Below are 13,490 nucleotides of genomic sequence, written 5' to 3' on the forward strand. Positions count from 1 at the left end.
AATGGGCGTGAATGGGTGAATGAGGCAAGTTGTCTAAACCCCAATTTAAGATGGGCAGCAATACCTCAACTGAACATAATGTCACTGGAAACAGAATAAAAAAACTTTCTGACAAAATACTTAAAGACTATTGCACTTTAAGAAGGGAAGGAGAGGAGAGTACTTTTTCTCAGACTTAAGCTGAGTTTGATAGAAAAGTTCTAACGGTCTTAAGTTCTCCGTTCTAAGACCTCCACCCATTTTGTGGATGAAAAAGATATTTTAGCCACAGAACATCTGATATGATTTCTTGGCTGTGCGGACCAATCAGTTTCAGTTTATACTGTTTATTCTTGTGCTCTGTGTGCAGCTGGGTTTGCTAGTTCAGAGACTTTATAGAGCGTATTAGATCATGACAAGAGGAATGCAATGTACACTTTATCTCTTACACCCTAAACCTCCCCACCCCCAACTTCCTGGCGCATCCCACAGCTCTGGAGAATGTACAAAATGTTTACATTGGACTGCAGAACAATGTTGCAGCACTTTTAGTAAAAGATTTTATGTTTCACAGTTAACATATCACATCAGTATCAATATCTGTACCCATCAGGGACACATTTCAATACTTCACCTTCAAATCTCTTCAGCCACTTACTTAGGCCCAATTTGTTCGCACAAAATTATCCATATGCAAGAAACTAAAACTAAAAGATAAACTGTAATATTTAATTTTAAAAGTACTGCTTGAAAATGAGGCCTTTGTAATCAACTGCTCCTTAAATGCAGTGACTCTGATTCTATATTCAGATAAACTTTTATTCAATTCAGATTAAAAGTTGAAACTACTTACCTTTGGTTTAAAGTAATGCAGAAAAAGACAGTTGACAATAAGAAAAGTAAATAAAAAAAATGCAGGGAGGCACACACTGGAACAGGGTGAAAAGAAAAATCTAGCAAAAAGTAAAAGTCCAAAAACAAAACTGAGACTCGGTTTTGCAAAACGTGTAGTTGACTGTTTGACAAGTGAAAGTGGATCTCTACATATAACACAACGCTAAACCTAGACAGAGTAAAGTGGGTGTGCAGGGAAAAGCAGAACTCAGAAAACAAATAAGGGGGTGGGGGAGATGAAGAAGTGGTGTTGATGCATGTAGAAAGCGGTTTTGTTTGGTGACAAAAAAATCGAATGGATTAAAGTTTAAAGATTATTACAGATTAAAAACAAAAGACAAGAAATAAGAACACTGTCTTATATATGTATATAGCAAAAATAGTGATAAAATCGCACAATTATGTCCCGTTTTCTAAGCTTCATTCCGTACTAACAAACAGAGGCGTCATAAGGATGAGAAAAGTGATAACATGAGCGCTAGAAAAATAGTAAACCGTCAATTACTTTTAGTTTTAAAAAATATTATTAACCTATTAGAATAAAGGCATGTTTGTTTCATAAGGTACGTGTTGGGGGCGTTACAGGAGTCAATTTTGTTTTGTTCTGGCAGCAAATAATGAAATCGAGTCAGCGTCTAACACTGCCCCCCCTCCTTATCTCATGATTTGGTTCGGTCCAGTGCGCCAGGCTGAGCGCCAGAGCACTAACGGATCCGGTGTTTCATAAGAGTGAGAGAGAGAGAGAGAGAGCAATGGAAATAATAAGAAGATAGCGAAGTCCATATGAATGAAACTGCTCGACATTCCTGGTATTTGTAATGTGTTGTATTGTCGGTTTATTTTGGTTTTCCAAAACAAAAGGAAAACCAAACAATAATGATTATTAAAAAAGAAAAAGAAAAAAAAGAAGCATAGCACAAGTATAAGCTTTTTTAATCCCACCCTCTTTCCACTAGTTGGTGTCATGGAAAATTTAACAATAACCTGCATCACACCCAGTGTGCTTGATTTGAAGTGGGTTTAATAAACACATTGCAATGTGGAGCGAGCACCCCAGTGAAACACCAGGACCATCTCTGAATTGTGGCCACCGCCCTTACATCTTATATACAGAGACACAGACAAAGAACATTCCACAAACTCTTACATGTAGGTATAGCCCCCCCTCTCACGGGGGCTATACCTTCTCCCTCACAGAGAGAATTATGACCTTGTTTTCTGCTTGGCCATCACCTAAAGATTTACATCCCTGATAAGCAGAAGGAGTCTCACTATCTGTTTAACGTCTCCCATTACAACGGCCTCACTGTGTTAACTTTCCACATTCATGTAAACTAGTGACAGGAGTGCTCTTACTATAGTAAAGTGAGAAAGTGATATTACTACAACTGATGTAATATTATTAAATATGTGATTAATATATGAGAAAAGAAATCTGCCACCACATTGGTTACTAACAGTCAGCACTTTTTCTTCCTGTTTATCGATCATAAATTCTTCCTTACAATTTGTTACATGTATTTGCTTTTATAACCCCAGTAACGCATGTAAAATCTAAAAATTACAAAGCATGATGATAACAACAACAACAACAACAACAACAACAACAAACTTTATTTATAGAGCACATTTAAAAACCAGCGGTATACCAAAGTGCTTAACATAAGAGACAGAGAAGTAACACGAGTATTATAAGGCTTTAGCAAAGTATCAAATATACTCACAGGTCAATGCCACTAATACACAGGGGTAATATAAAATGCATATCAAAATAAAAACATAAAAGCACAAGCCATAAAAAATATGTATAAGAAAAAATAGAGTAAGTCTAAAAGTCAGGTGCGAGCATTAACAAACAGGAAAGGCGAGATTAAACAAATAGGTTTTTAACCGTGATTTAAAAGATTGGATGGAATCAGACGCCCGGATCACAATCGGAAGGTTATTCCACAACTCTGGTGCAGCCAGGGCAAACGCCCGGTCACCTCTAGACTTCAGCCGAGATCTAGGCTGCACCAAGAGTAACTGAGTAGATGATCTTAATGCTCTGGCAGGAACATATGATTTAAGGAGTTCTAAAGAGAAAGAGAAAAGTAAGAAAGCATAATTAAACAACTGGAACTACTGTAATCACAGGAAACTATTCTGTTTACCTGGGAGTAAGCACTCCTCAGCCTTGAATGTTCAGTGGATTCCATCATGGTTTTCTCCGGCGACTTCAGGATGTGTACCTAATTTAAAACTGTAATCATTTATCATAGATCAAAATATTGCTCTTGAGTCAAACATATGGGTCAGCATTCCTCCTGTAGTCCACGATGGGGGTCCAGGGTGGGGGGAGACAGGATTTGAAGTGTGCTATCAGCTGCTCTAAGCACTTAGTGATGATGGGGGTGAGTGCTACTGGGCGGTAGTCATTGAGGCAAGATGGGTTGGAGTTTTTGGGTATCGGGACGATGGAGGTGGATTTGAAGCAGGCCGGTACCACAGCGTGGGCCAAGGACAGATTGAATATGTCTGTGAGCACTCCTGCAAGCTCCACAGAACACGCTCTGAGAACACGCCCGGGGATGCCATCAGGACCTGCAGCCTTGTGGACATTGATCCTGCTCAGCACCGCTCCTACATTAACAATGACTTTGGAAACATGACCAATTTATGCAGTATATTATTTTGTCACATGGACTGTACAGAAGGACAGAAAAATGGAGCAACACCTCAGGTGGAACTATTATGTCAAGGCAGGTGCACCCCAGTTGCTTTAGGGGGATGGACATCCACCCACTATTCAGATGTATTTGCAAGTTAGTACTTTGTAAAAAAAAAAAAAAAAAAATACTACCACTATGTATGTATGTATGTATGTATGTATGTACGTACGTACAGTGGGGCAAAAAAGTATTTAGTCAGCCACCGATTGTGCAAGTTCCCCCACTTAAAATGATGACAGAGGTCAGTAATTTGCACCAGAGGTACACTTCAACTGTGAGAGACAGAATGTGAAAAAAAAAAAAAATCCATGAATTCACATGGTAGGATTTGTAAAGAATTTATCCGTAAATCAGGGTGGCAAATAAGTATTTGGTCACCTCAAACATGGAAAATCTCTGGCTCTCACAGACCTGTAACGTCTTCTGTAAGATGCTTTTCTGTCCCCCCCACTCGTTACCTGTATGAATGGCACCTGTTTGAACTCATCAGCTGTATAAAAGACACCTGTCCACAGCCTCAAACAGTCAGACTCCAAACTCTGCCATGGCCATCTACAATAGGCAAGCAGCTTGGTGTGAAAAAAAAATCAACTGTGGGAGCAATCATCAGAAAATGGAAGAAATACAAGACCACTGATAATCTCCCACGATCTGGGGCTCCACGCAAGATCTCATCCCGTGGGGTCAAAATGATCATGAGAATGGTGAGCAAAGATCCCGGAACCACACGGGGGGACCTGGTGAATGACCTGCAGAGAGCTGGGACCAAAGTAACAAAGGTCACCATCAGTAACACACTAAAACGGCAGGGAATCAAATCCCGCAGTGCCAGACGTGTTCCGCTGCTGAAGCCAGTGCATGTCCAGGCCCGTCTGAAGTTTGCCAGAGAGCACATGGATGATACAGCAGAGGATTGGGAGAATGTCATGTGGTCAGATGAAACCAAAGTAGAACTTTTTGGTATAAACTCAACTCGTCGTGTTTGGAGGACGAAGAATACTGAGTTGCATCCCAAGAACACCACACCTACTGTGAAGCATGGGGGTGGGAACATCATGCTATGGGGCTGTTTTTCTGCCAAGGGGACAGGACGACTGATCCGTGTTAAGGACAGAAAGAATGGGGCCATGTATCGTGAGATTTTGAGCCAAAACCTCCTTCCATGAGTGAGAACTTTGAAGATGAAACGCGGCTGGGTCTTCCAACATGACAATGATCCAAAACACACCGCCCGGGCAACAAAGGAGTGGCTCCGTAAGAAGCATTTGAAAGTCCTGGAGTGGCCTAGCCAGTCTCCAGACCTCAACCCCATAGAAAATCTGTGGTGGGAGTTGAAAGTCCGTGTGGCTCGGCGACAGCCCCAAAACATCACTGCTCTTGAGAAGATCTGCATGGAGGAATGGGCCAAAATACCAGCTACTGTGTGTGCAAACCTGGTAAAGACCTATAGTAAACGTTGGACCTCTGTTATTGCCAACAAAGGTTATGTTACAAAGTATTGAGTTGTATTTTTGTTATTGACCAAATACTTATTTGCCACCCTGATTTACGAATAAATTCTTTACAAATCCTACCATGTGAATTCATGGATTTTTTTTTCACATTCTGTCTCTCACAGTTGACGTGTACCTCTGGTGCAAATTACTGACCTCTGTCATCATTTTAGGTGGGGGAACTTGCACAATCGGTGGCTGACTAAATACTTTTTTGCCCCACTGTATGTATCTTATTTACACCCTGAGCTGTTTCCTGTTGTTTTCGTTATAAGGCCCATGATCATGAGTTTCACATCCTGTACCAAATTTACCATATGCAGTTACAAGCAGAAAACTTCTTTTAATACCCTATGATTTGCACATTTATTAACTTCTGGATTACTATGTATGTATTATATTACTATGTACTATATCTATCTATCTAAAACACCCAGTACGCCCCTGCGGGCGGTTTATCCTTCAAGCTCAGGTCCTCTACCAGACGCCTGGGAGCTTGAGGGTCCTGCGCAGTATCTTAGCTGTTCCCAGAACTGTGCTCTTCTGGACAGAGATCTCCGATGTTGTTCCCGGGATCTGCTGGAGCCACTCGCCTAGCTTGGGAGTCACCGCACCTAGTGCTCCGATTACCACGGGGACCACTGTTACCTTCACCCTCCACATCCTCTCGAGCTCTTCTCTGAGCCCTTGGTATTTCTCCAGCTTCTCGTGTTCCTTCTTCCTGATGTTGCTGTCATTCAGAACCGCTACATCGATCACTACGGCCGTCTTCTTCTGTTTGTCTACCACCACTATGTCCGGTTGGTTAGCCACCACCATTTTGTCCGTCTGTATCTGGAAGTCCCACAGGATCTTAGCTCGGTCATTCTCCACCACCCTTGGGGGCATCTCCCATTTTGACCTCGGGACTTCCAGGTTATACTCGGCACAGATGTTCCTGTACACTATGCCGCCCACTTGGTTATGGCGTTCCATGTATGCCTTGCCTGCTAGCATCTTGCACCCTGCTGTTATGTGCTGGATTGTCTCTGGGGCATCTTTACACAGCCTGCACCTGGGGTCTTGCCTGGTGTAATAGACCCCAGCCTCTATGGATCTTGTACTCAGAGCTTGTTCTTGTGTTGCCATGATTAGTGCCTCTGTGCTGTCTTTCAGTCCAGCTTTGTCCAGCCACTGGTAGGATTTCTGGATATCAGCCACCTCCTCTATCTGCCGGTGGTACATACCGTGCAGGGCCCTGTCCTTCCATGATGGTTCCTCGCCTCCCTCCTCTTCCTTGGGTTTCTGCTGCCTGAGGTATTCACTGAGCACTCGGTCAGTTGGGGCCATCTTCCCAATGTATTCTTGGATGTTCGTTGTCTCATCCTGGACTGTGGTGCTGACACTCACCAGTCCCCGGCCCCCTTCCTTCCGCTAAGCGTACAGCCTCAGGGTGCTGGACTTGGGGTGAAACCCTCCATGCATGGTAAGGAGCTTTCTTGTCTTTATGTCAGTGGCTTCTATCTCCTCCTTTGGCCAGCCTATTACCCCACCAGGGTACCTGATCACGGGCAGGGCGTAGGTGTTGATGGCCCGGATCTTGTTCTTACCGTTCAGCTGACTCCTCAGGACTTGCCTGACCCTCTGCAGGTACTTGGTGGTTGCAGCCTTTCTAGCGGCCTCTTCATCGTTCCCATTTGCCTGCGGGATCCCCAGGTGCTTGTAACTGTCCTCTATGTCTGCAATGTTGCCTTCTGGTAGTTCAATTGATGTCTCGTCTCGTTCACTCTTGGCATACAGCTTGATGTCATCCATGTACAGGAGGTGGCTGACAACTGCTCCATTCCGTAGTCGGTATCCGTAGCCAGTCTTGTTAATGATCTCACTGAGGGGGTTCAGGCCTATGCAGAACAGCAGTGGGGACAGAGCATCTCCTTGGTAGATCCCGCACTTGATGGTGACTTGTGCTATGGGCTTGGAGTTGGCCTCTAGTGTTGTACGCCACATCCCCATTAAGTTCCTGATGAAGGCTCTTAGGGTCCTGTTGATCTTGTACGATTCTAAGCATTCCAGTATCCAGCTGTGGGGCATTGAGTCATAGGCCTTCTTGTAATCAATCCAGGCAGTGCACAGGTTGGTCAGTCTGGTCTTGCAGTCTCGGCTGACTGCTCTGTCTACCAGTAGCTGGTGTTTTGCGCCTCTGGTATTCTTGCCAATCCCTTTCTGTGCCCCATTCATGTATTGACCCATGTGCCTGTTCATCTTAGCCGATATGATGCCTGACAGGAGCTTCCATGTAGTACTGAGGCAGGTTATTGGTCGGTAGTTGGATGGGACCGGTCCCTTCTTGGGGTCCTTGGGGATCAGGACCGTTCGACCTTCGGTTAGCCATTTCGGGTGTCTCTCGTTAACTAGCAGCTGGTTCATTTGTGCTGCCAGACGCTCGTGGAGTGCAGTCAGCTTCTTTAGCCAGTAGGCGTGAACCATGTCGGGCCCTGGTGCTGTCCAACTCTTCATACTGGAGACCCTTTCTTGGATATCTGCCACTGTGATGGTTACTGGACCCTGTTCAGGGAGTTCGCTATGGTCTGCCCTCAAATCCACTAGCCACTGAGCATTGCCGTTATGGGTTGCGTCCTTCTCCCATATGCTCTTCCAGTATTGCTCCGTCTCCAGCCTTGGTGGTGCTGTTCTCTTATTATTGTTCCCTTGCCACAGAGTACACCTTTGCTGGTTCTGTGGAGAACAGCTGGTTTATTCTCCCTTCTATCTCTCTGGTGTACCTCCTCAAGCGGCTGGCCAAGGCTGTAAGTCTATGCTTGGCAGTTTCCAAGGCCTCAGGTATGGACAGTTTGCTGTATTTCTTATGCACCTTCTTTGCCGCACCTTTCTGCAACTCCGTTAGTTGGCTAACCTCCCTCCGTGCTACTTTGATCTTGCCCTCTAGCCTCCTTCTCCATGGAGGGTACTGCCCCTTGTGGCTGTTCAACTTGTAGCCAAGCATCTCATCTGATCACTGCTGCCGTATTGTAGATCAGCTTGTTAGTGTCGGTAATCGTGGTTGTAGGTATCGTCCGTAGTGCTGCATTAACATCATCTAGCAGACCTTCTGAGGGTACTTCACGTAATCTTGGTAACCGGCTACGGGGGATCCAGGTTTCAAGCTTGGCCATGATCCTATTTTTCAGGTCAGTTCCTCTCGCACTCAACGATCCTTCTCCTATCGCACTTGCCCTATCGGGCTATGTACCCAATCTCGGGTAGGGGTGATGATATCTCCCCCCTGACCTGGCGTCCTGACTCCTCCTTGCCGTAGCATTTATGTTGTACCTCGTCAATCTCTAGCTGTGATAGCAGTCCCTTCTTTAGTTAGTTAGTTGTGCAATGGATCACGGTTGATCCAAAATCCGAACCGATCCCATTCCACGGTTCGGTACGCAAGTGATCCGAAGATTCGAAAAACAAAAAAAAAGTATGTGTATGGTACGCATGGTCAGTCTGTCAAGAGGTAGTGGTCTGCGCTAGCGGTCCAAGTAGCGGAGTAGAGGAGTTTGCGGCATTTAAGCAGCCATTTGCTGCCCAGTCCGACCGGGCTAAAGGCTAATGGGGTGTTTAGCTGCAGACGGGAGGCCATATTCCGTTGTGCAAAACAAAGGGTTTAAATGTGCGAATGTGCTTGAGCCATGCTATGATATCTCGTTGCGCGTCCACTTCCATGTGACAAGATCGTTCCAAGCATGTATGAGCAGGAAAACTTTAAATTTATGGCTGAACTGTCCCAGGCATCTTCTGTTGCTCTAACTACAAATGGGTGAACCTCCACGGCAACGGAAAGCCACGTGACCGTGACCACTCGTTGTATCACAGCAGAGTGGTACATACAAAGCCCTGCACTGCCCTATAGATTACATTAGCTTAGATTAAACTTTATTTATCCCTCGGGTGGGTTCCTCCGGGAAATTCAGTTTCCAGTTGCACAGCACCGACAGAATGTGAGCAGAAATATACCATATATACACACATATATAAATACAGAAAATACAAAAGGGATAAATAGAATAAATAGGAATAAGAATATACAAGGGAACGGCACATTTCAAGTATTGTGAGTCTATTACACCGTTGGTTATTAACAAAAACTATTGCACAGTGAAAAGGCACTACAGCTTACTTGTTCCCCCCTCCGTTGTCCCCGTTTCCCCTCCCTCTCCCCTCCAGCGAGGAGTTAAACAGTTTGATGGCGTGTGGGACAAAGGACTTTTTAAGTCTGTTGGTTCTTGTCTTTGGGAGAAGCAACCTGTCACTGAACAGACTCCTCTGGTTGTTTATGGCCATGTGCAGAGGCTGTCCAGCATGGTCCATAATGTCCATATTGCACCTTAATTTGTTTTTATATAAGTGCGTGGAATGAGTCTTCAGCTGAATGTTTTTTAATAGGCAAAAAATACTTAAATAAGTAAATGGTGAGTCGAAGTTTTGTCTTTTTTTTTTCTATTTTTGCTGATCCAATCCGTGACTGAAAACCGTGATCCAATCCGAACCGTGAGATTTTTCATCCGTTGCACCACTACTCGACACCACCGAACAGAGGCAGCAATATAACATAGCTAACATTAACAGTGCAGTGAATCCTGCTTGTGCCGTCATATTCAGGACTGCAAACCGAGCAGCATCACTGACTTTCAGCTTGTTGTGTTTGTGGATATATGACTGACTTTAATTATCCACAAAATCATCACATTCTCTGTAAAATTAAAGTCGACTATTGTATTATTAGATTTTAAAGGCTTTAAAAGCAAGTAAAAGCTGAACGTACAAACATCGCTAATGGCAAATAACTTTGCCGACATGTGGCCAACAGTAATGTGTTCATGTTCCTCATTATTAAACATTTGCACATAAATAAGTGACATAATATTCAGTACTTACTTTTCACAGTTTACTCTTCGGCCGCTCCGCTTCTGCCGTCTGCGGCAGAATTATCCACACCGACTGCCGCGCTATGAATTGTGGGATATATGGGACCACGAAGTCTACACTGCCACAGCCTTAAAATTCAGGGAAATGAAGGACGCATTTGAGGGCAGCATTTCGAGCAGCTTTTGAATTGGGACAGCCTTCGGCGCACCACTGTGACATAATTGGCCTTGAAATGCAGCCTTTAAGGCTGCAGACCCTGAATTGGGATACAGCCATTGTCACGGCTGCCGAGGCGAGCTGTGTGGTGTTGGAGGGAGAAAGGACCCAAAACGCAGGTAGTAGATGATAATGCCTGTGATGTTTATTTACACAGTGGCGTAGTGGCAAAACAGGCAAAGAGGGATAACAAAACTAAAGAAACCTAAACTGGGAAAACGAAATAACCAACCTGAGATGATACCAAACAGGGTGAGCGGCAGAGCGCCGCAGACAAGGCACAGGACACCGTGGAACACAGACGAACCAGCAACAAGCAGAAGAACACACAGGGCTTAATTACACACAGCAGTAATCAGGGGATGAGAGACAGGAGGGCAACACACCTGGGAGAAATCAGAGCCGACGGGACAGGGGAAACGTAAACAGAACACACTCACATGAGACGAGGACCTTCAGAATAAAACAGGAAACTCAGACACAGAGAACCAGACAAGGCACTGAACTAAACAGACAGATTCACAAACAGACAGTGTGACACCATAGACAGACAGAACACAGAAGTGGGACCAGGTGAGGCACAGAACAAAAACCTAACAAATGGCAAATCATAACAGAATACATACTCAGAATAAACAAAAGCATAAAGAAACACAAAACACTGAGTCAGTAGACTCAGGACCATGACAGATATGCCATGCCATCGCATAAACAGTGGCATCATTGCCAGACGTGCCCCACACCTGGTTGACATACACTGTGCCATGACACTGGTCAGTCAGAAGTGCCAGCTTGATGCCAGATTTGGGCCAGACCTGTTTTCTATGGGCCTGGGCCACATATCCACACCACAATCTAGCCCAGGGGTGGGCATTGGGCAATCTCAGTCCACGAGGGCCGGTGTCTCTGCAGGTTTTAGATCTCACCTTGGGTCAACACACCTGAATCACATGATTAGTTCATGCATGTATGTGTGTTGCGTAAAATTTCCACTATGTAATAAATGTCCCCTACAACCACTAAGAGGTTGCATGTACACATAAACACTGCAGTACCAGACTGTGGTCAGACAGTGACTCAGTTTTCTTTTGGATAACCAGGTTTCATATTTGCATAAGGAAATATGCAAATGTTGTGACATGCAAATATAAAGTACAAATGATTTGGGAACATGATGTCCTCCATCCCCTCTTTCCAACCACATTTATGCAAATGTTCTCTGCCACCACTGCACACACCCCAAATATTTTCACTGTGATCCTCTTTTCTTTGATTTTTTGCTCCCTGTTAGAATTTCTGGATGCAGTTAAAATGATATTGTATGATGAAATTGTGCAAAAAGAAACTGACTTATCATAGTGTCTGAAGGAAAGATTTAAAAAACATTTGACATAACAAGTGTTATGTCATCTTTGGACATGCTTTTCACATCAAGTTAACTGGAGTTTAGTTTGTTAATGATGATGTGGTTATCATATGCATCAGATTTTTAATCTGACGTGAATTTACCTTGCCTATTGCCCTATGGTAGCTGGGATAGGCTTCACCCTTCATGACCTTGATACGGATAAGCAGAAAAGGATGGTGAACTTATGACATGCTGAGGAGGTAATTTAACCATTTAAATCAACTGTGATGGATCAAGGACACATTTAAAACCTGCAGGACACCGGACCTTGAGGACTGGATTTCGACACCTGTGTACTAAAGCAACAGCTATTGCATGACTCTGTAAAATGAAACTTTCCTGTTTTATGTTAACCTAAGTCAGTCACCAAACTTCCAGTCTGTGAAATACTGTGGGTTTTTTTTTTTTTTACTTCTGTATACAAAAAAAATTAATTCTTGAACACTTCCACCACAATTGTCACTTTTTGTTCCTTATTTGGTGGGTGCCAAACAATTTGAATGGAAATTCCCAGGCAGCACACTAACATTTTGCCAACATATATTGGCTCAGCAAGACACTGGGCCAACATCTACTTCAACATCTGCTTCACCAGTGCTTTGTCTCTGTCTGTGCTTTCCAAGTAGGGAGGCATTAAGATAGCGTGGACATGATCTTCCTACTGAAAAGATACAGTGTCGGCATAGCTTACTGCTGCTTTGGTGACTATCTACTGCTCTCTGTGTGATGTTTATAAGTCACACACTGATCTTCCTTGTATCTCACCCAAACCGAGGTCAAATGTTCTATGTTCTAGCAGATGAAGAAGTGAAGGATTATCTATAAAATCACTTCAAAAATACTTTTCTAAACGAGTTCCTCATTGATGTATGAGTTGAATGCGTGTTCGCTTTTGTTTAAAATAACTCTGTAACTTTTAAATTTTAGCACATTTCCATTTGGTTACACATTTTGTGCAGTAAGTATAAAAAAATGCAAGTGCTAACAGATCATATAAGTATCAATATTTGTAGCCATCACTGATGCATAGAAATAATTTATCTTTAAATGTCTCTATCCATTCACTGAGTTTCCATTCAGTCAGTGTGTTTTGCTATCCATGATCAAGAATAGAAACTGAAAGATAAATTGTAATTTCTAAAAAGCCATAACTACTCTATATATTAGACATTTCAGCTCTTTAAATTAAAGGGGAACAGCAGTTACATAGACACACAGATCATAAATTAAGATTTTACAGTGTGCTCAGCTCTTTTTAAAGGTAATACAGCAACTGGTCAGTTATGGAGGGTGATGTTAGCAGGCAAAAAGAGAAGTCCAAAAATGAGCAGATTACGAAGAAAACTAGATTCAGATTAAAGAAAAAAAAAAAAGCTAGACATGTATGGCTCTGATGGTGCAAAAGACTGTCTGACAGAAATTCATTCTCATGTCCTTTTTCATTAACAACACACATGATTGACAAAACAGAAAAACAAGCTCTGACTTCCAAAGCTATGTTTAGATAAATAGGCATAGTCAAAACATGCTTGTGTTATACTCTGTGATGAATAAACATGTAATAATATATGTTACAAAATAACCTTTTTCCAAATGACAGAAAAAAGTGTCATGTTCTTAATGGAATGACAACAAGACTGAGTGACTTTCAGTTTCTCATGAAAAGAAAATGAAACTGAACTAAAGATTAAATCCTGCCACCTTTCCATTTCCATTTTGTTTTCATACACAAATAATGTAATTTGCATTAACCAAATTCTTTCTTGTATGTATGATTAACCTCTGTTTCAGTCCTCTTCTTTAGACATGACAACGATCACAAGACACAAACGAAGCAGGGAGAGCAGTCCACAACTAAACCACTAAAAGGCCTGGATGTGTTTTACAATC

General features: G+C 43.0%; 1 protein-coding gene across 1 annotated transcript in view; it reads right to left on the minus strand.

The window, feature by feature from the left end:
• LOC146711373 (uncharacterized) overlaps positions 1-13,490 on the minus strand; it is a 72,420-nt gene that overhangs the window by 47,903 nt on the left and 11,027 nt on the right. The gene's annotated exons all lie outside the window — the stretch shown is intronic.

The sequence above is a fragment of the Copadichromis virginalis genome, linkage group LG4 (assembly GCF_057382275.1).
Source record: "Copadichromis virginalis isolate Kocher_CV1m ecotype Utaka linkage group LG4, C_Virginalis_male_GT1.1, whole genome shotgun sequence".
In the NCBI taxonomy this organism is placed as follows: domain Eukaryota; kingdom Metazoa; phylum Chordata; class Actinopteri; order Cichliformes; family Cichlidae; genus Copadichromis; species Copadichromis virginalis.